Source organism: Stenella coeruleoalba (genome assembly GCF_951394435.1).
Source record: "Stenella coeruleoalba genome assembly, chromosome: 3".
Taxonomy (NCBI): Eukaryota; Metazoa; Chordata; class Mammalia; order Artiodactyla; family Delphinidae; genus Stenella; species Stenella coeruleoalba.
In genome coordinates, this window is record NC_137148.1 from 34,988,411 (window position 1) to 35,009,193 (window position 20,783).

Below are 20,783 nucleotides of genomic sequence, written 5' to 3' on the forward strand. Positions count from 1 at the left end.
TCAAATATTTTCATCTGAGATAAACATTAAGATAAATTGTGTCTACACAACTTGGCATAACTTAACGGTTGTGTCAGAGAGAGTACAATACCAACTAGGAAAACATCTAAATACCCATTATTTAATGGGTCACAGGAATCCACAGGAATTCTGATTCTTATAAGTTTCATTCTAATCTAATGGTACACAGGTGTGGTTTCCTATGTTGTAACATTGTTAGTACTGAAAATAATTTTTCTGTGGTATTCACATATGTTTTTGAATATTGGAAAAAATAATATGCAGCCCTTCTAAAGATCAGGGCTCTCCAAACTGCTATTTCATGCCTTGGAGAAGGACCCAGAGAAGTAAATTAAAATTATATGCAGAGATGTCAAGCACATCTGCTTGGTGGAATCTTGTGAGAGTAAATTAACATATGTAGTAGGGGACAGTAGCGGGGGAGAATAATGTTAGGAAGAGAGACAGCTAACACTTATAAAGAGCTTAGTTTGTAGCAAGACTTTATGTCTTTATTTATTTGTTTGTTTATTTTTTTAGGCTTTGCAATAATTTTTTAATGAAGCATATTAAGTTTTTGTTTATGACTACAAGAATGCATATTCATAATAAGAAATCTTGGAGAATACAAGGGAAGCATGAAGAGGGGCAAAAGGAAATCACCGTAAGTTTACAACCAAAGACAATCAACGTCTATATTTGGTATATTTTCTTTTATTCTCTTTTATATCTTGCATTGAAGTTTTTGGCTTTGATTTTTATTGTTCATATTATTTCATGAATAGTAAAATGCTAATCATATTTTATTGATTGATGGATAATTTGCATCTATTGATACTGAGTCTTTTTCCTGGACAGAGAGTCTGTACTACTGTAACAGTGAACAACTTACAGATCTCTTTGCATATTTTTTTCTAAATAATATAATTTAGTTATCTATTTTATATATAGTAGTGTATATATGTCAATCCCAATCTCCCAATTCATCCCACACCTTCCTTCCCACCTTGGTAAGCACAAGTCTGGTTTCTACATCTGTGACTCTATTTCTGCTTTGCAAATGAGTTCATCTGTACCATTTTTCTGGATTCTACATAGAAGTTATATTATACTATATTTGCATTTCTCTTTCTGACTTACTGCACCTCTGTATGACAATCTCTAGGTCCATCCATGTCACTGCCAATGGCATTATTTCATTCCTTTTAATTGCTGAATAATATTCCACTGCATATATGTACCACATCTTCTTTATCCATTCCTCTGTTGATGGACATTTAGGTTGCTTCCATGACCTGGCTATCTTAAATAGTGCTGTAATGAACATCGGGGTGCATGCATCCTTTCGAATTATGGTTTACTTCTGATATATGCCCAGGAGTGGGATTGCTGGATTATATGGTAGCTATATTTTTAGTTTTTTAAGGAACCTCCATACTGTTCTCCATAGTGGCTGTACCAGTTTACATTCCCACCAACAGTGTAGGAGGGTTCCCTTTTCTCCATACCCTCTCCAGCATTTATTGTTTGTAGATTTTTTGATGATGGCCATTCTGACCAGTGTGAGGTGGAAATAACTGCCAAGGAGCAGAATAAAGAAAAAAGAATTAAAAGAAATGAGGACAGTCTCAGAGACCTCTGGGACAACATTAAACGCACCAACATTCGAATTATGTCATTATTTAAATTAATTGTCACAAGAACCAGAAGTATAATATGCATATCATTGTCTTCACTTTACAGGTGAGGAAATTGATGCTAAATATTACCTAGCTAATATGTGGCAGAGCAGAGATGTAAATATAAACTGATGATTATTCTTCTACCCTGTAAAATTATTTTACTTACACTGGTATGTAGCCTGTAACATGGATTTTGAAGTTAGGCAATTCCAGATTTACCTGTCTGCTCTACCACTTACTAGCTAGCTGCAGGATCTTGGTTAAATTGCTTACCTCAGCTTGCTTGTCTGTAAAATAAGAATAATAATACGCATCTTACAGCATTGTAAGCCTCTCACAAATAACAGGAAAGGAGGAAACTGTCCATAAGTTTTCTACTATTATTCAAGCCAACAATTGCCCATCCACCTCCAAACTCCCATTGATGACATCACATAATAGAAACACACTATTGGGACTTCCCTGGTGGTACAGTGGTTAAGATTCTGTGCTCCCACTGCAGGGGGCCCAGGTTCAATCCCTGGCCAAGGAGCTAGATCCCACATGCATGCCACAACTAAGAGTTCACATGTTACAACTGGGGAGCCCGCCTGCGGCAACTAAGACCCGGCACAACCAAATAAATAGATACTTAAAAAAAAAAAAAAAAGAAACACTATTTAATAACGGCCATATTCAATATCTGTACAAATGACCTTTCATGTCTTTCTGGATCTATACTAATCTATTTCCATTTGCAATCCTGTGGGCTATGAGATGATATATTTTTGTAATGAATTGATGTCAAAACTTGTGTATGGATGGTAAATACATTACTTATTCAGAAGTGAATTTACCTCACCAACTGTTGCCACTCATTTCTTTCTTCTACCAAAAAATATCTGGCACTCTTTGTGGAGCATACTGGATTCCAATTATATGTCAGAAATTTTGTCTTGTGTTCTGAGATAATACCATTGATAATGAGGCTTCCAAATTCTCAGTTGAATGGAATGAGTTCCAACAAATTGGATTAGCAAACAGAATAGTTAAGATTTTTTTTTTAAAGTTCAGCTCATCTTGTGTTCCCAGAGGCTCAAGAAACTGACAATTTAAAAAAAAAAAAAAACAACTAATCTTCCAGTGAGGTTAGTATTCCTAATCAAAACATTCTTTTAGAGATTGGGTCAAATTTTGAAGGATCAATCAGCCAAAAAGTGACTGAATAGAGACAACAGGTTTAAAATAGAGGTTTGTGTGATTAGGTGGTTGACAGATTTTTAAACATGTATACTTAGTTCACAGCAGAAATTATCTACAAATTCAGCCCTAGAATTTTCCTCTCTATATATCTTTTCTTGTCTTTTTCCTTTCCTTCCTTTTTTATTTTTGAGCAAATATATTTAAGTTCCCTCCAGCTTCTGAGTCCAGTAAATAAACCCTGTTCCCATCTGGAATGCATTCAGATCTACATCATTCTTTGCTGAGAATCATTTTAGACATTTTAGATATGTTATCTGCATGGTGTTTGAATAAAATCCAGCCCAGGATAAGCATATCCCTTTATATTATTTCCAAGTCTCACTTGATGTACAGGACTGTGATGTTATCATCTCTGGTGGATCTCCTAACTTTCCCTCACAAGAGAACTTTGTGACCAGGAAGTCTTCATTGACCTTAGAAAAGCTTTTTCAGCTATTATTTTTTAAACCATCTCTAACCATGAATGATAGGAACTTCATGTAAATTCATCTAAGTTGGGACGACCAACAGTGATAATTATAGAGTATGCTTATTATTTTAATTTAGAAAATATGCTCCAGGTTAACCAACAAACAGCCCCCCACCCCCACAAAATACAAAGGTGCCTGTTTAAACAATGTCATTAGAAAAACTTTATTGAATTCTTATGTATATGCAACACCACTGCTAGTGAATGTCTCCATTAATGAAACAGAAAGCCATCTAGACAGAAGCCCTTCCATTGCAACGTAAAGGGCATCCTTTGTGAATGTGATGAGTCTGAGAAAGGAACACACTTGAGAGGGCTGCAGGTTGGGGGTTTGACTCAGGCTTCAGATAGGGGGTTTCAAAGAATCAAGAGAAACTCATGATGAGGTTTCATGGCCCAGAACCAGTCTCTTAGGCTCCATTATTTTGTGCTTTGAATAGTCATGCTCTGTGCAGAGGTCTTGAAGTTGTTGTGGATACCTCCTGAAAATGAGAGTTAACTGCTCTGGAAGCTCCAGGGACCCCTGAAGGGAGCCCTTTCACCACAATGAAAGTGGTTCTAATGGTTGTAAAGGGATGGGATCTCTGTTCCCTGTGCAGTAGAGTCCTGGCTGATGGAGAGTTTAAGTGGTGTGCAGTGGCAGCATGGTTTTTACTGGAATAGTTTCTTGTCTAAAAGGCATTTTTCCTGGCTTCATTGTTCCTAGTTGTGTAGCATACAAGCCTCTAGTCTTCCTGGAGATTATATGAGCTAATTAATATTCGGCAGTAAATTCCTTACTTCTTAAACCTGCTTAAATCAGACAGAATGGATCTTATTGTTTGCAAATCAGAACCTTGACCTATGAAGGGCTCCTCTCTTCTACTCAATATTCTCAAGCAAATAAATAAACAAACCCAAAAAAACCCCATGTATTTCTTTAAATCATGTTTCCTTGAACAGAGGACGATGAAAGATGAATGGTTTTTGCAAAGAACCCCAAGGACCTCACTCTAGTATATAGACACAAAAACAGGAGAATGACAAAGATTATAGCTTATCCAAAATGTCTGTGACAGGTATGTACTGAAAAAGGCTTTTGCCCAAAGCATTGTACTATATCAGAAAGCCAATATGAAGAGGGACCATAAAGGCACAGAGAGTTCAGTCTCTGATATGAGCTAAAAAAAACCTCTGGGCTGGGAGTCAAGAGTACTGATGTTTAGGATCATCACTGTTAGGAACAAATTATGTGACTTTGAGAAAGTTGCTTAACCTTTCTGAGCCTCATTTTCCTTATTGGTTCAATGTAGTGGTTGGATTAAATGATTGCTAAGACCGCTTTGAGCTATAAAGCTCTACAATCTAGACAGAAAGAGGTACAGGGTGTAGAAGATAGAGACATAGAAGCAGACGTTTCCAAATTAGCTTCACAAACATTGCCCTTTAATCATATACTTGCATATGTTATGTACACACACATTTTAAATTGTTCCTCAGCTTGAATTTTGAGACTCTAAGAAGAAATATTGGGATGCACGCAATGTTTTTTTTTTCATCAATCATAAAAGCATCCTTCAAAAAATATACATCTTAATTAGCACATAGTCTTTCCCCATTCTTCTACCACTGCCCCTTGGGAAGAAAAATCTTCCCAAACATTTGGAGAGATGAAGGCGAACAACTGCTTGCTGAAATGCTGGTGGTTCACACTTGGTGATGATTCCCAAGGTAGCATCAATATGGCTTTCAATGGCTTTATCTGATTGTGGAAAATCTGCGCTCATCACATCGTCACTGCTTGTTTCCAAACCTAGGTCTTAAAACTGATAACATTTTGGAGACATGTAGATCTTTCACTCTTATAACCCACCTGAAGTTGGAATTCTTACCACAACATCCATGCCAAAAGGTGGACCAACTTGTACCTAGACATTGATGGTGGAGAGTCCTTTCAGGAGGATTTTGTATCACCAAATCAAATTATTTCTCTCCATGGTTTCTCCATGTTAATAACTACCTGTTAGTTCTTTCTCTGAAAACATTTGTATTTGCATCCAGAAATTCCAGGTGTGGTCTTTAGAGCACATAGGGACTTCCTCATTTTGACATTATTAATACAGTCTATTGTTTTATTAAATTCTGAAGTACACTCATTAAGCTCACTTTTATCTATACTAAAAGTATTTTTTAAGCTTCTTAGCTTTCACTTCCTTTTTTTTTTTTTTTTTTTTTGAGCAGAGAAAGGGTTATTGCAGGGCCATTCAAGGAGAACAAGTGGCTCAAGCCCCACAAAACCCCAAACTTCTTGTAGCTATGAGATACATTTTTGACCCAAATTAAAAATTTTACATAATCTCATTACTTTTATTTGCTTTTAAAAATAATAATTCTTATTAAAAATAGAGATGCACATGACATATATATGAAGAATATAAATAAATCACCAAAAAACAGCTACAAAATCTAATACCCCAGAACAACATTATGATATTTGTTAAACATGATTCCAAATATAGCTCTGTATATGTGCAGTTGGGTAAATGAATAGCTAGATATATTCAGAAAAAAATTAGTAGAAATATAATAATACTAGTTTAAAATTAACAATATAAAAATATATTTTGACCTTTAAAAAGGAAAATAATTAAAACAAGTTAATTGTGAACTTCAAATAAGTATTTCTTTATGCAAGACAATTTTTTCTTTTTTCTTTTTTTTTAAACATTTTATCAAGAAGGCACATTTTCTTTTTTTATACAGCAGGTTCTTATTAGTCATCAATTTTATACACATCAGTGTATACATGTCAATACCAATCTCCCAATTCATCACACCCCCCACCCCCCCCACCCCCACCGCTTTCCCCCTTTGGTGGCCATACGTTTGTTCTCTATATCTGTGTCTCAATTTCTGCCCTGCAAACTGGTTCATCTGTACCATTTTTCTAGGTTCCACATATATGCATTAATAAACGATATTTGTTTTTCTCTTTCTGACTTACTTCACCCTGTATGACAGTCTCTAGATCCATCCACGTCTCAACACATGACCCAATTCATTCCTTTTTGTGGCTGAGTAATATTCCATTGTATATATGTACCATATCTTCTTTATCCATTCGTCTGTAGATGGGCATTTAGGTTGCTTCCATGAGCTGGCTATTGTAAATAGTGCTGCAATGAACATTGGGGTGCATGTGTCTTTTTGAATTATGGTTTTCACTGGGTATATGCCCAATAGTGGGATTGCTGGATCATATGGTAATTCTATTTTTAGTTTTTGAAGGAACCTCCATACTGTTCTCCATGGTGGCTGTATCAATTTACATTCCCACCAACAGTGCAAGAGGGTTCCCTTTTCTCCACACCCTCTCCAGCATCTGTTGTTTGTAGATTTTCTGATGATGCCCATTCTAACTGGTGTGATGTGATACCTCATTGTAGTTTTGATTTGCATTTTTCTAATAATTAGTGATGTGGAGCAGCTTTCATGTGCTTCTTGGCCATCTGTATGTCTTCTTTGGAGAAATGTCTATTTAGGTCTTCTGCCCATTTTTGGATTGGGTTGTTTGTTTTTTCGATATTGAGCTAAATGAGCTGTTTATATATTTTGGAGATTAATCCTTTGTTGATTCATTTGCAAATATTTTCTCCCATTCTGAGGGTTGTCTTTTCATCTTGTTTATGGTTTCCTTTGCTGTGCAAAAGCTTTGAAGGTTCATTAGGTCCCATTTGTTTTTTTTTTGTTTTTATTTCCATTACTCTAGGAGGTGGATCAAAAAAGATCTTGCTGTGATTTATGTCAGAGAGTGTTCTTCCTATGTTTTCCTCTAAGAGTTTTATAGTTTCTGGTCTTACATTTAGATCTGTAATCCATTTTGAGTTTATTTTTGTGTATGGTGTTAGGAAGTGTTCTGATTTCATTCTTTTACACGTAGCTGTCCAGTTTTCCCAGCACCACTTACTGAAGAGACTGTCTTTTCTCCATTGTATATCCTTGCCTCCTTTGTCATAGATTAGTTGACCATAGGTGGACGGGTTTACCTCTGGGCTTTCTACCTTGTTCCATTGATCTATGTTTCTGTTTTTGTGCCAGTACCATATCGTCTTGATTGCTGTAGCTTTGTAGTATAGTCTGAAGTTAGGGAGTCTGATTCCTCCAGCTCCGTTTTTTTCCCCTCAAGACTGCTTTGGCTATTTGGGGTCTTTTGTGTGTCCATACAAATTTGAAGATTTTTTATTCTAGTTCCATAAAAAATGCCATTGGTAATTTGATAGGGATTGCATTGAATCTGTAGATTGCTTTGGGTAGTACAGTCATTTTCACAATATTGATTCTTCCAATCCAAGAACATGGTATATCTCTCCATCTGTTGGTATCATCACTAATTTCTTTCATCAGTGTCTTATAGTTTTCTGCAAAAAGGTCTTTTGTCTCCCTAGGTAGGTTTATTCCTAGATATTTTATTCTTTTTGTTGCAATGGTAAATGGGAGTGTTTCCTTAATTTCTCTTTCAGATTTTTCATCATTAGTGTATAGGAATGTAAGTGATTTCTGTGCATTCATTTGGTATCCTGCAACTTTACCAAATTCATTGACGAGCTCTAGTAGTTTTCTGGTGGCATCTTTAGGAATCTCTATGTATAGTATCATGTCATCTGCAAACAGTGACAGTTTTACTTCTTTTCCAATTTGTATTTCTTTTACTTCTTTTTCTTCTCTGATTGCCATGGCTAAGACTTCCAAAACTATGTTGAATAATAGTGGTGAGAGTGGACATCCCTCTCTTGTTCCTGATCCTAGAGGAAATGCTTTCAGTTTTTCTCCATTGAGAATGATGTTTGCTGTGGGTTTGTCATATATACCTTTATTATGTTGAGGTAGGTTCCCACTATGCCCACTTTCTGGAGAGTTTTTATCATAAATGGGTGTTGAATTTTGTCAAAAGCTTTCTCTGCATCTATTGAGATGATCATATGGTTTTTATTCTTCAATTTGTTAATATGGTGTATCACATTGATTGTTTTGCATATATTGAAGAATCCTTGCATCCCTGGGAGAAATCCCACTTGATCATGGTGTATGATCCTTTTAATGTGTTGTTGGATTCTGTTTGCTAGTATTTTGTTGAGGATTTTTGCATCTATATTCATCAGTGATATTGGTCTGTAATTTTCTTTTTTTGTAGTATGTTTGTCTGGTTTAGGTATCAGGGTGATGGTGGCCTCAGAATGAGTTTGGGAGTGTTCCTTCCTCTGCAGTTTTTTGGAAGAGTTTGAGAAGGATGGGTGTTAGCTCTTCTCTAAATGTTTGATAGAATTCACCTGTGAAGCCATCTGGTCCTGGACTTTTGTTTGTTGGAAGATTTTTAATCACAGTTTCAATTTCATTACTTGTGATTGGTCTGTTCATATTTTCTATTTCTTCCTGGTTCAGTCTTAGAATTTTATACCTTTCTAAGGATTTGTCCATTTCTTCCAGGTTGTCCATTTTATTGGCATAGAGTTGCTTGTAGTAGTCTCTTGGGATGCTTTGTATTTCTGTGGTGTCTGTTGTAACTTCTCCGTCTTCACTTCTAATTTTATTGGTTTGAGTCCTCTCTCTCTTTTTCTTGATGAGTCTGGCTAATGGTTTATGAATTTTGTTTATCTTCTTAAAGAACCAGCTTTTAGTTTTACTGATCTTTGTTATTGTTTTCTATGTTTCTTTGTATCAGATTTCTGCTCTGATCTTTATGATTTCTTTCCTTCTGCTAACTTTGTGTTTTGTTTGTCGTCTTTCTCTAGTTCCTTTAGGTGTAAGGTTAGATTGTTTATTTGAGATTTTCCTTTTTTCTTGAGGTAGGCTTGTATAGCTATGAACTTCCCTCTTAGAACTGCTTTTGCCACATCCCATAGGTTTTGGAATGTCATATTTTCATTTTCATTTGTCTCTAGGTTTTTTTTTTTGTTGTTGTTGTTGTTGTTTTGCAGTAGGCGGGCCTCTCATTGTTGTGGCCTCTTCTGTTGAGGAGTGCAGGCTCCGGACGCGGAGGCTCAGCAGCCATTGCTCACAGGCCTAGCTGCTCCGCGGCATGTGGGATCTTCCTGGAGACATGAACTCGTGTCCCCTGCATCGGCAGGTGGACTCTCAACCACTGCGCCACCAGGGAAGCCCTCTAAGTATTTTTTGATTTCATCTTTGATTCCTTCAATGATCTCTTGGTTATTTAGTAACGTATTGTTTAGCGTCCGTGTGTTTGTGTTTTTTCCCTTGTAATTCATTTCTAATCTCATAACGTTGTGGTCAGAAAAGATGCTTGATATGATTTCAATTTTCTTAAATTTACTGAGGCTTGATTTGTGACCCAAGATGTGATGTATCCTAGAGAATGTTCTGTGCGCACTTGAGAAGAAAGTGTAATCTGCTGTTTTTGGATGGAATGTCCTATAAATATCAATTAAATCTATCTGGTCTATTGTGTCATTTAAAGCTCCTGTTTCCTTATTTATCATTTTGGATGATCTGTCCTTTGGTGTAAGTGAGGTGTTAAAGTCCCCCACTATTATTGTGTTACTGTCGATTTCCCCTTTTATAGCTGTTAGCAGTTGCCTTATGTATTGAGGTGCTCCTATGTTGGGTACATATATATTTATAATTGTTATATCTTCTTCTTGGATTGATCCCTTGATCATTGTGTAATGTCCTTCCTTGTCTCTTGTAACATCCTTTATTTTAAAGTCTATTTTATCTGATATGAGTATTGCTATTCCAGCTTTCTTTTGATTTCCATTTGCATGGAATATCTTTTTCCATCCCCTCACTTTCAGTCTGTATGTGTCCCTAGGTCTGAAGTGGGTCTCTTGTAGACAGCATATATATGAATCTTCTTCTTGTATCCATTCAGCAAGCCTGTGTTTTTTGGTTGGAGCGTTTAATCCATTCAGCTTTAAGGTAATTATCGATATGTATGTTCCTATGGCCATTTTCTTAATTGTTTTGGGTTTGTTTCTGTAGGTCCTTTTCTTCTCTTGTGTTTCTCACTTAGAGAAGTTCCTTTAGCATTTGTTGTAGAGCTGGTTTGATGGTGCTGAATTCTCTCAGCTTTTGCTTGTTTTGCTTTTGTTTTGCTGAATTCTCTCAGCTTTTAATTTCTCCATCGAATCTGAATGAGATCCTTGCCGGGTAGAGTAATCTTGGTTGTAGGTTCTTCTTCCCTTTCATCACTTTAAGTGTATGCCACTCTCTTCTGCCTTTAAAGAGTTTCTATTGAGAAGTCAGCTTTTTGGGAGTTCCCTTGTATGTTATTTTTCGTTTTTCCCTTGCTGCTTTCAGTAATTTTTCTTTGTCTTTAATTTTTGCCAATTTGATTACTATGTGTCTCGGCATGTTTCTCCTTGGGTTTATCCTGTTTAGGACTCTGTTCTTCCTGGACTTGGGTGGCTATTTCCTTTCCCATGTTAGGGAAGTTTTTGACTATTATCTCTTAAAATATTTTCTCTGGTCGTTTCTCTCTCTCTTCTCCTTCTGAGACCCCTATAATGCGAATGTTGTTGTGTTTAATGTTGTCCCAGAGGTCTCTTAGGCTGTCTTCATTTCTTTTCGTTCTTTTTACTTTATTCTGTTCCGCAGCAGTGAATTCCACCATTCTGTCTTCCAGGTCACTTTTCCATTCTGCCTCAGTTATTCTGCTATTGATTCCTTCTAGTGTAGTTTTCATTTCAGTTATTATATTTTTCATCTCTGTTTGTTTGTTCTTTAATTCTTCTAGGTCTTTTTTAAACATTTCTTGCATCTTCTCAATCTTTGCCTCCATTCATTTTCTGAGGTCCTGGATCATCTTCACTATTTTTATTCTGAATTCTTTTTCAAGAAAGTTGCCTATCTCCACTTCATTTAGTTGTTTTTCTGGGGTTTTATCTTGTTCCTTCATCTGATACATAGCCCTCTGCCTTTTCATCTTGTCTATGTTTCTGTGAATGTGGTTTTTGTTCCACAGGCTGCAGGATTGTAGTTCTTCTTGCTTCTGCTGTCTGCCCTCTGGTGGATGAGGCTATCTAAGAGGCTTGTGCAAGTTTCCTGATGGGAGGGACTGGTGGTAGGTAGAGCTGACTGTTTCTCTGCTGGGCAGAGGTCAGTAAAACTTTAATCCCCTTGTCTGCTGATGGATGAGGCTGGTTTCTCTCCCTGTTGGTTGTTTGGCCTGAGGCACTGGAGCCTACCCAGATCTTTGTGGGGCTAATGACTGACTCCACTTCGCAGAACTTCTGCTGCCAGTGTCCTTGTCCCCACGGTGAGCCACAGCCACCCCCTGCCTCTGCAGGAGACCCTCCAACACTGGCATGTAGGTCTGGTTCAGTCTCCCCTGGGGTCACTGCTCCTTCCCCTGGGTCCCTATGCTCACACTACTTTGTGTGTGTCCTCCAAGAGTGGAGTCTCTGTTTCCCTCAGTCCTGTTGAAGTCCTGCAATCAAATCCCACTAGCCTTCAAAGTCTGATTCTCTAGGAATTCCTCCTCCCTTTGCCGGACCCCCAGGTTGGGAAGCCTGTTGTGGGGCTCAGAACCTTCACTCCAGTGGGTGGACTTCTGTGGTATAAGTGTTGTCCAGTTTGTGAGTCACCCACCCAGCAGTTATGGGATTTGATTTTACTGTGATTGCAGCCCTCCTACCATCTCATTGTGGCTTCTCCTTTGTCTTTCAACGTGGGTCATCTTTTTTGGTGGGTTCCAGTGTCTTCCTGTCTATGACTGTCCAGCAGCTAGTTGTGATTCTGGTGTTCCCACCAAAGGAGTGAGAGCACGTCCTTTTACTCCGCCATCTTGGTTCAGTTGGGAGACAATTTTTTCTAAAGTTAAGAAAAAGAAATGAAAACTCTTAGGGATGGAGTCATATGAATTTTTTACTATATGTTTCCATTTTAGACAGTATCAATTAAATTGCTGCTTTAAATTATGTGAAAAGGCAAAACAATGGAACATTAAAAAGATCAGTATTTGTAAAGTGAGCCAGGGGATGGAGTGGGGAGGGAAGAATAGATGGAGCACAGGAGATTTTAAGGGCAATAAAACTATTCTATATGATCCTGTAATGGTGGATACATGTCATTAGACATTTGTCAAAACCCATAGAATGTACACCAAGAGTGAAATCGTATGTAAATTACAGACTTTATTTAATAATAATCTATCAATGTCGGCTCAGTTGTCACAAATGAACCACACTAATACAAGATGTTAAAAATAAAGGAAACTGTGTTTAAGGGGAGGGGTATATGAGAACACTCTGTACTTTCTGCTCAATGTTTCTGTAAACTTAAAACTACGTTTTTTTAAAAAGACCATTAATTAAAAACAAAAACTAACAAAAATAGATCTAAAACATTTTAAAAATAAAATAGATTATTCAATTTACAATTATGTATCTTTTCCCTAATTCTAAATGTTTATAAACTATTTTTTTAAAGTCTGAAGAGTTTATAACATTCATATTCTATTCTTCATCCACCAATGTATTATTCATAGGTTTTATGTTTAAATGAATTCAAACTCAGTCCTTTCTTCATACATTCCCAAGCAGAGTTCTTTATTTTAAATTATCCTTTAGTTGAATATTTTATTTTCAAGGAGAACTCAGAGGTGTGAGTTTTCTTAACATCATGTCTCTTCTGCTTTATTCTTTCTCAGCAGTTTGGCTGACATTAAGATTCTTGGGTCATTATCATTTTCTCAAATTTGGGGACAAGTATCCTTTGTCTTTGAGATGTGAGCATCACCAGAGAGAAAACTGAGCCAGCCTGATTCTTCCCACTTGAAGATGACTTACTTTTTTGAAATTCAGTAACTAGAATATGTTTTGATATCTAAAATTCTTTTGAAATTAACCTTGACATTCAGTAATTAAAATGTGTTTCAGTGTCCAACTTTCTGCTTCAGTTTTTCCTGGCACACAATGTAAAGAAAAGTTTAGCTCCCTGTTTCAAAAAATGAGCTATAAAATTTAGCTCTACACATATTTCTTTTTACACTTATTACAGCTTCTACTTTGAGAATAACATTATCCTTATGTTAGATAATTTTAATCTGTTATCCACATCGTTCATCTTCTTTCTAATAGCTTTGATCTGTCTGTTTTTTTACAGCCTGTGAAAATCTTTGGAGCTCCTGAGTCTGTCATTTGATACTCTCTAACCCTCCATATTTGATTTTCTTCATCCTCAAATTGGATGAGCATACCTTCTATATCTTCTCCAAGTCATGGTAAACATTGGCTAGGACAGAACCCTGTTATAAGCTTAGAGACTTTGATTTTTTTAAAAAGTTGATTCCATTGAATTAATTGTACTTTAAACAGTACCATATTATCCCATTGTTTGTTTGTTTTCCTTTTTTTTTTTGCGGTACTCGGGCCTCTCACTGTTGTGGCATCCCCCGCCGGGGAGCACAGGCTCCGGACGCGCAGGCCCAGCGGCCATGGCCCACGGGCCCAGCCGCTCCGGGCATGCGGGATCTTCCCAGACCGGGGCACGAACCCGCCGTCCCCCGCGTCGGCAGGCGTACTCTCAATCACTGCGCCACCAGGGAAGCCCTCCCATTGTTTGTTTTTACACAATGTTATAATGATAGATTTTGTCAACTGCCTTGTTAAAATTTAGATTTCCATCAATTGCTTTTCTCTGTTCTGTTAACCAAGTAACCCTATCAAAATAGGAATTCATCACTTTTTGGTGAATCCCTAGTAATCTCTGCTTTTACTTCTAGGTGCTCACCAACTATTTCTTCAATAATGCTTCCTAAAAGCTTAATTGAGATTGACATCACCTTACTAGTTAATATTTTATAGAAATGACATCTTAGTCTTTTTGAAAACCTGAAGATATTTCCCTGTCCTGAGTCTTCTAATAATATTCCCATTCTCAATGATCCTTGAGGGTCACCAGCAAGGCTAACAGTCTCACAAGTTTGTTCTCCATTTTCTCTAAAAAGCAATGAGCTTGGGCCAGGAAGTAAAGACTCAATTTTGATTAACCATTCCATAAAGATAAGAAGAGAAGATTCAGATTTTGAATCTGCCTCTGAGACACAGTTTACCTTATTATCCCCCAGTTGTCTGGTGCTTGTTGTCTCCCCAGTAAACTGTAAATTCTTTGAGGACAGTGGCAGTGTTTTACTCATGATAGAGTCCTCAGAGCTCAGCACAGTGCCTGGCCCACCGCAAGTACTCAATAAGTAGTTGTTGATTGAATGAATTACTGAAGTATTGATAGTTTCGAAATATAAAAGGTAGGCTTTTGTGGATGGGGCTAGCTACTGACCAACCAACCATCACAACATTTTTTCTCTAAATGAATTATTTTCCCAGTTATAACTAACCAATTTTCATAATATGACTCATTTATCTTTTAAATATTTTCTCAGATTTGCTTGGGGAATTTTCACAGGGGAAATTTTGTTATTTCATAATCTTCACCTGAGCCCAGGGACAGACCTGCAGTATAAAGACAAAAAAGATGAACAAGTGACAACAGAGGAACTAATGAGAATCAAGAAAATTACTGGGCATTATTTGGTGAAAGATTATTCTACTCACATGGAGCATTATGCTAAATTTGAAGACAAACCAAAACATAAAACTGCACTGCAAATAGACTTACATCAAACTCCCTCAGACCAGGGATCTTGGGTTGTGTGTGGCTTTTCAACATCCAGTGTTTCTTTTTCATGACCTTTAATCTTGGTAGTATTAACCTTGGCCTTGTTAAAAACAGAACCCCATATAGCATCCTTGAGTGCCTTTTGGTGAATATAAATTGCAGCCATGATTCTAAAGGGATGTAGCTGTGGGTACCACAGGCATGTCTTATTGTACTCCTAATTGCAGCCATTTGGAGAATAAGAATTCAGATGAACTTCATTTTGTCTAGAAACTGAGGTTGCCTTCCTTCTGTCTGGTTTCTAAGAAGACGGATTAATCTGGAATCTTCATCATTTGTATCTCCTCTAATGATACTATACAATTTATGAGCTCCAAAGTTCTGTCTTGACAGGCATAAGAGAAGAAAATAAACCATAGAAAATTAAGAACACATTCCTAATTTTTAATACCTTTCACTAGAAAAAGGTTACTGACTGGTAATTCAATAGAAGAGCTGCAGGACATAACTTTTCATTCCCATTCAGGTACTCACACATCTCTCGGTAACAGATGGAAAATAAACTTCACACCCATCCTCAGACCACAGCTCCTTCTTGCACTGAAACAACCTGTTCTGCTTATTAGAAAGCCACATAGCTGCTGTAGACTGTCTGCTATGCCAAATGCTGAAGAGTATTTTAGAGTCTTAAGAATCCACTGTTAAAAGGGAACCTTGCAGCCAGCCATGGGAGCCTTCATTATCTCATTCATGGGAGGCCTATTTCCAAACCTGAGAAATCAGAAGCCACATGTGGAACCCAGTGAATGGATGGAATTATTTGGAAATGCAGCTGCAAGGAAAAGAAATCAGCCTGATAACACCACAAAGGCCCAGTGTGGGAGTGTTAAATCAGTTGAAAATGCTGAGAGTTCTAGACAAGTTGTTGAAAGAGGATGTCCACAGATTCTGCCAACGTGGCATGAAAAATAAAAGACAGTTTGGAATATCTTTATTAATAATATTATTACAATTTTTGTATGCTGGGAAGGAAAAAAAGCCAAAATTAGTGGCAAAGTTGATGAATTATAGTATATGCTTAAAGAAACGAAGCTTTAGGGCTTCCCTGGTGGCGCAGTGGTTGAGAGACCACCTGCCGATGCAGGGGACACGGGTTCGTGCCCCGGTCCAGGAGGATCCCACATGCCGCGGAGCGGCTGGGCCCGTGAGCCATGGCCGCTGAGCCTGCACGTCCGGAGCCTGTGCTCCACAACGGGAGAGACCACAACAGTGAGAGGCCCGCGTACCGCAAAAAAAAAAAAAAAAAAAAAAAAGAAACGAAGCTTTATTTCTTTCAGAACATTTAATTTTATAGCTGCCAGGCTTGCTGGTGTGAACAGATGTGGCCGTATACCATTCCCAGATGAAGGCACCATGAGCTTCCTAATGGGAAGCTCGTGAAGTACGTGCATTGTGACTCTTCATTGGCTCTGCAAGCCATTCTTTCCCATCAACAGGGATTTTTCAATGTCTGAATGGTCACAAAGTCCAAATAAAGAAGGCCTAAAGCATGAGGTGAAGCATTATCTATATAAGGTATCATTGTTGCCAATCCTTACATATTTTAAATCTTTACAGGACAAGTGTTATAAGCCTGATCTTCCATGAATTTGCTTTGAATTATTATAGTTAGATTGAGATCTTAAATTTGGGAGATGCCTTAATTCAATCTTAATTCAAACAGGTACATGATGCAGGACTACACACTCAATCCTGAAAAGCAGGTATCCCACTTCTGTTCATATTTCTGTCTGTGCCAGGAAATCTACTTTTCTTTTTTGATTGTTACCACTTTTCCTCACATTGAGCCAAAGTATTACTTTTATAAGCAAGGTGTGGATTCTAAATAGTTTAGAGATGGCTCTTTTGATCCTCCCAACACTATGAGGTAGATAGTAATAGCTCCATTTTATTGAAGCAGAGTGAGGTTAAGTGACTCATCAGAGCATACACAGCTAGTTAGGGGCGGTGCTGGGATTCAAAATGGGGTGGTCTTGCCCCACATGCTATGCTTCCAAGCACCATGCATATTGCCAAAATTTATCACTCTCTAGCTTTGAGATGCATTGCCATGCTGCTCTTCCTATCAACACCTGGCATTGCTTTTAATGGATTCTGTAAATATGCAAATTAAGCAATTCTGTAAGAAGTCGGAGAAGGAGCAAGCACAAAAGAACATTGCTTGTATTTTTGAAAACTATACACCATTTATTTTCTTCCATTTATAGGATGGAAGTTAGCAGGAGGAAGAGTTCAGCTCAACATAAATGAGCAAATGAAATTTACCTTTATTAATTAATATTAATATTCTCTGCTGTGCCAAGGTACAATGAATCACTTGAGGTATCTAAGCAGAGACTTCGAAACAATAGGTCAAGGGTTGCTGTCGAGGGAATCCCAGGATTTGGCCGTGAATTGGGCTCAGTGACCTCAAAGGTTCATATGATACAGTTTTCACAGATACACACATTCATTGGGTAGCTAGAAGGTATCTCTCATTTATCATCATGCCCTAAACCTGCCAGATTTGACCTGGTCACTGTAACATTTTGTCATTTAGGGTTTGCTGGGATTCTGATGAATGAAAACAAACCAAATTACTCCTCAAATTACAAAAAGGTGAAGGCAAATTAACAGTGTAGTATTTTGGTACCCCTTGAGCACAACAAATTGGACAGACTTTAATAGTATCTTAGATTCATGAGGCCTAACAAAACTCTTTTGCAATTGCATTTTTAGGAACCACTACTGCTGACTCAACTGCAATAGCTAATGTGTCTAACTGGGCATCTAGACGTTTTAGTGGCACAGGGCTCTATTTCAGAAATTTTTCATCTAGGTTTCAAGATCTTTCCAACTTGCTGAACTTTTGGCAAATTATTGTCTAAAATGTATTCTTATTTTTGCCTCCATGTGTCTCTCAAAGAGATGGCTTGGGAAAGTTTTGGGATTACTAAAGGGTGTTAGATTTAAACCAGGATTTGACTCCAGGTTCGATATGTTCCAGCGTAGAAAGAGCTATTCCTGTTACTATGGATTTGATTTAGAAATGTCAGGGGTAATTCAGCCAAAGGCACAAATTCCTATCTTTAATCGAAATATTTCTGCAAAGGAACGCTAAGAATCCAACCCTCTGTTGAAATTAACCTTTGAAAAGAAGGATTTTAAAAGGGAAGTCCTGGATTTCCAGTAGCAGGTTTTGATCAGGTCTTATTTAAATGCTAGGATTAATTTTTAATTGCTATTATTCCTTGACTGCTCACAAACATTTTCTATTTGCTGAGCAATTAAAGAGAGGAATTCAAGCCACTTTTTCTCAGGGGCAGCATTCTTCATGTTATGATCAAGATCAAAGAAAAAGTCTCATTTATTTTCATAATTTTCTCTTGGTAGAAATTGTCAAATTGTGTTACTTTTAGATTTGGAAACTATTTCTTCTTCTTGTACTTTCTACCTATGAAAAGATTTCAGTTTGCTAGATTTATAGCAGCAGTGAGTCTAGCTACATTTCAGGATCTAAAATGTCATGGTGTCAACAGCATAGATGATTTGCAGAATCTTCTTTGATAACCAGAAACATCATAGTCTCCTTAGGATCCTATAAAATGGCCAAATTTTACCTAAGTTCTAATTTTACCCTATAAGGGACTGTAATGCCTACTATTGTCCAGAGGCCTAAAAGAGATATTTCTTGTGCTACTAAAAAGAGACCTCTGGGGAGATATTCATGGGTAATTAGGTGCAGCTTTTAAAATCCAATGTGTATTTCATTTAACTCCATCTCTTATAATTTTATAGACTTCCACCAAATGGCTGAATGAGGATGACTAGATGGCATTTATGAAAGGATCTGAGACTATCATGCCTCCGAAAGAAATCATGTACTGAAAGGTCTAGGCATCAAACTCATCCATTTTACAACATATAGGCAACAATAAGACTCGGCTCTGGTCCCTGGATACAAAATACAATGTTTTTATTTTATTTTATTTTTTCATTTGAATTTTATTTTATTTATTTTTTTATACAGCAGGTTACTATTAGTTATCTATTTATTCATATTAGGGTATATATGTCAATCCCAATCTCCGAATTCATCCCCTCCCCCCCCCCCACTTTTCCCCAGTGCAATTTGTTTTTGTTTTTGTTTTTGTTTTGCGGTACGCGGGCCTCTCACTGTTGTGACCTCTCCCGTTGCGGAGCACAGGCTCCGGACGCGCAGGCTCAGCGGCCGTGGCTCACGGGCCCAGCGGCTCTGCGGCATGTGGGATCTTCCCGGACCGGGGCACGAACCCGTGTCCCCTGCATCGGCAGGCGGACTCTCAGCCACTGCGCCACCAGGGAAGCCCCCCAGTGCAATGTTTTTATTTCTGGAATCAAATGGCAATGCTCAGTTCTTAAGCTCCCCATGGTCACATCACTGTAACTGGATGCTAGTTGCAATAAAAACGACCTAAAAGCTAAATGCCTTTGCAAAGACAACCACAAGTAGCCTGGTTCACATTTCCCTCCAGTTCCCTTATGCCAGCTTGCCTTTCAAGTCCCAGCATCCACTGAGGCTGAGGTTACATGTGTTCCCACAATGACAAAGTCAGCTATAAATATTGCTCTCTCCTGTGCTATAATTTAGAACTAGGAAATGTTTAACTAGCCATGGGAATGAGGAATTTGGATAGAATTGTTTTTAATTTAAAATTTCTTTGCAAAATTGATATTTAAACTGGATTAGTCTTCATCCATGTCATCAGTACAACATTGTCATTATCCTTAAAAGAGAAGAGATTTGGATTTGAAGTGATGGGGGTGGAAGCCTTGAGAGAGCTAGTGGTAATGCCACTCTGATGACCATCTGGAGTCTTGAACTTTTTTCCTCTTTTTACCATGCATGCAGCGTTCCAGAGTGTTTTACCCAATTCCTCCATCTTTTCCTTTCTTCTCCTTTCTCCTCTTTTCATTGTCCTTCACTGCTCAAACATAGTGAAGTTTAAACAAAAGAGGAATATAAAATATTCCACTCTTCAAGTCCCTCGTTTTATCTTTCATAATAAACCTTGGACAGGAGCTTTTCAAAGGGCGTGGATCATAGAGAAGCTTTCAGAATTTTAGTCTCTGAAGTACATTCATAAATATGTTCATGCATTCATGCTGTCAAATACTTTTGAGTACCCCATTAGTTCCTGGGGATAGATAAGGATACATGCTACTTCCTCTAAGGGACACATTACCTAACATCCCTTCCATAAAATGAAAACCAGGACTTAAAATGAGGAACAAATAGCAACAAAATAGAACTGGAATGATTTCTTATTTCCTCTCACCTCAGATATCAGACCACACCATGTCACTATCTAAGATCTTAAAGTTCAGGGGAGACTGAATAGGTAGACAGATGGATGGATGGATTAATGGACATTGACTGAGGCCTGAGTTTTAAAGTCCTTAGCACATAGTCATGGGTCTTCCAAAGAGAGAGCCTGAGCTTACAAAGAAATCATATATAAAGTTTGGGCTTTTTGATGGCAAATTATATACATAACACCCACTATATATACACATATATACACACATACTTTTATATACACACATATATACATATATGTATATATACTCATATAATAAGTTCTAACATTCTATAGTTTACAGAACCAGTTCAACTCAATTTTTCAGAAGTTTTAGGAGACTGTGTCCAAAAAGCAGCATTAATGTCACAGATGGGACTCGGCTCTGGTCCCTGGATA

The 20,783-nt window shown here is 37.6% G+C and overlaps 1 protein-coding gene across 13 annotated transcripts in view; it reads left to right on the forward strand.

Moving 5' to 3' along the window:
- Positions 1-20,783, forward strand: part of FBXO4 (F-box protein 4) — a gene marked incomplete at its 5' end in the record, with an annotated part of 415,710 nt that overhangs the window by 288,530 nt on the left and 106,397 nt on the right. For 11 of the 13 annotated variants that reach the window (XR_013827585.1, XR_013827586.1, XR_013827587.1 and 8 more), the window contains one exon: positions 541-664. The exons of the other annotated variants lie outside the window; for them this stretch is intronic. The remainder of the gene's footprint in view (positions 1-540; positions 665-20,783) is intronic. 13 annotated transcript variants of the gene reach the window in all.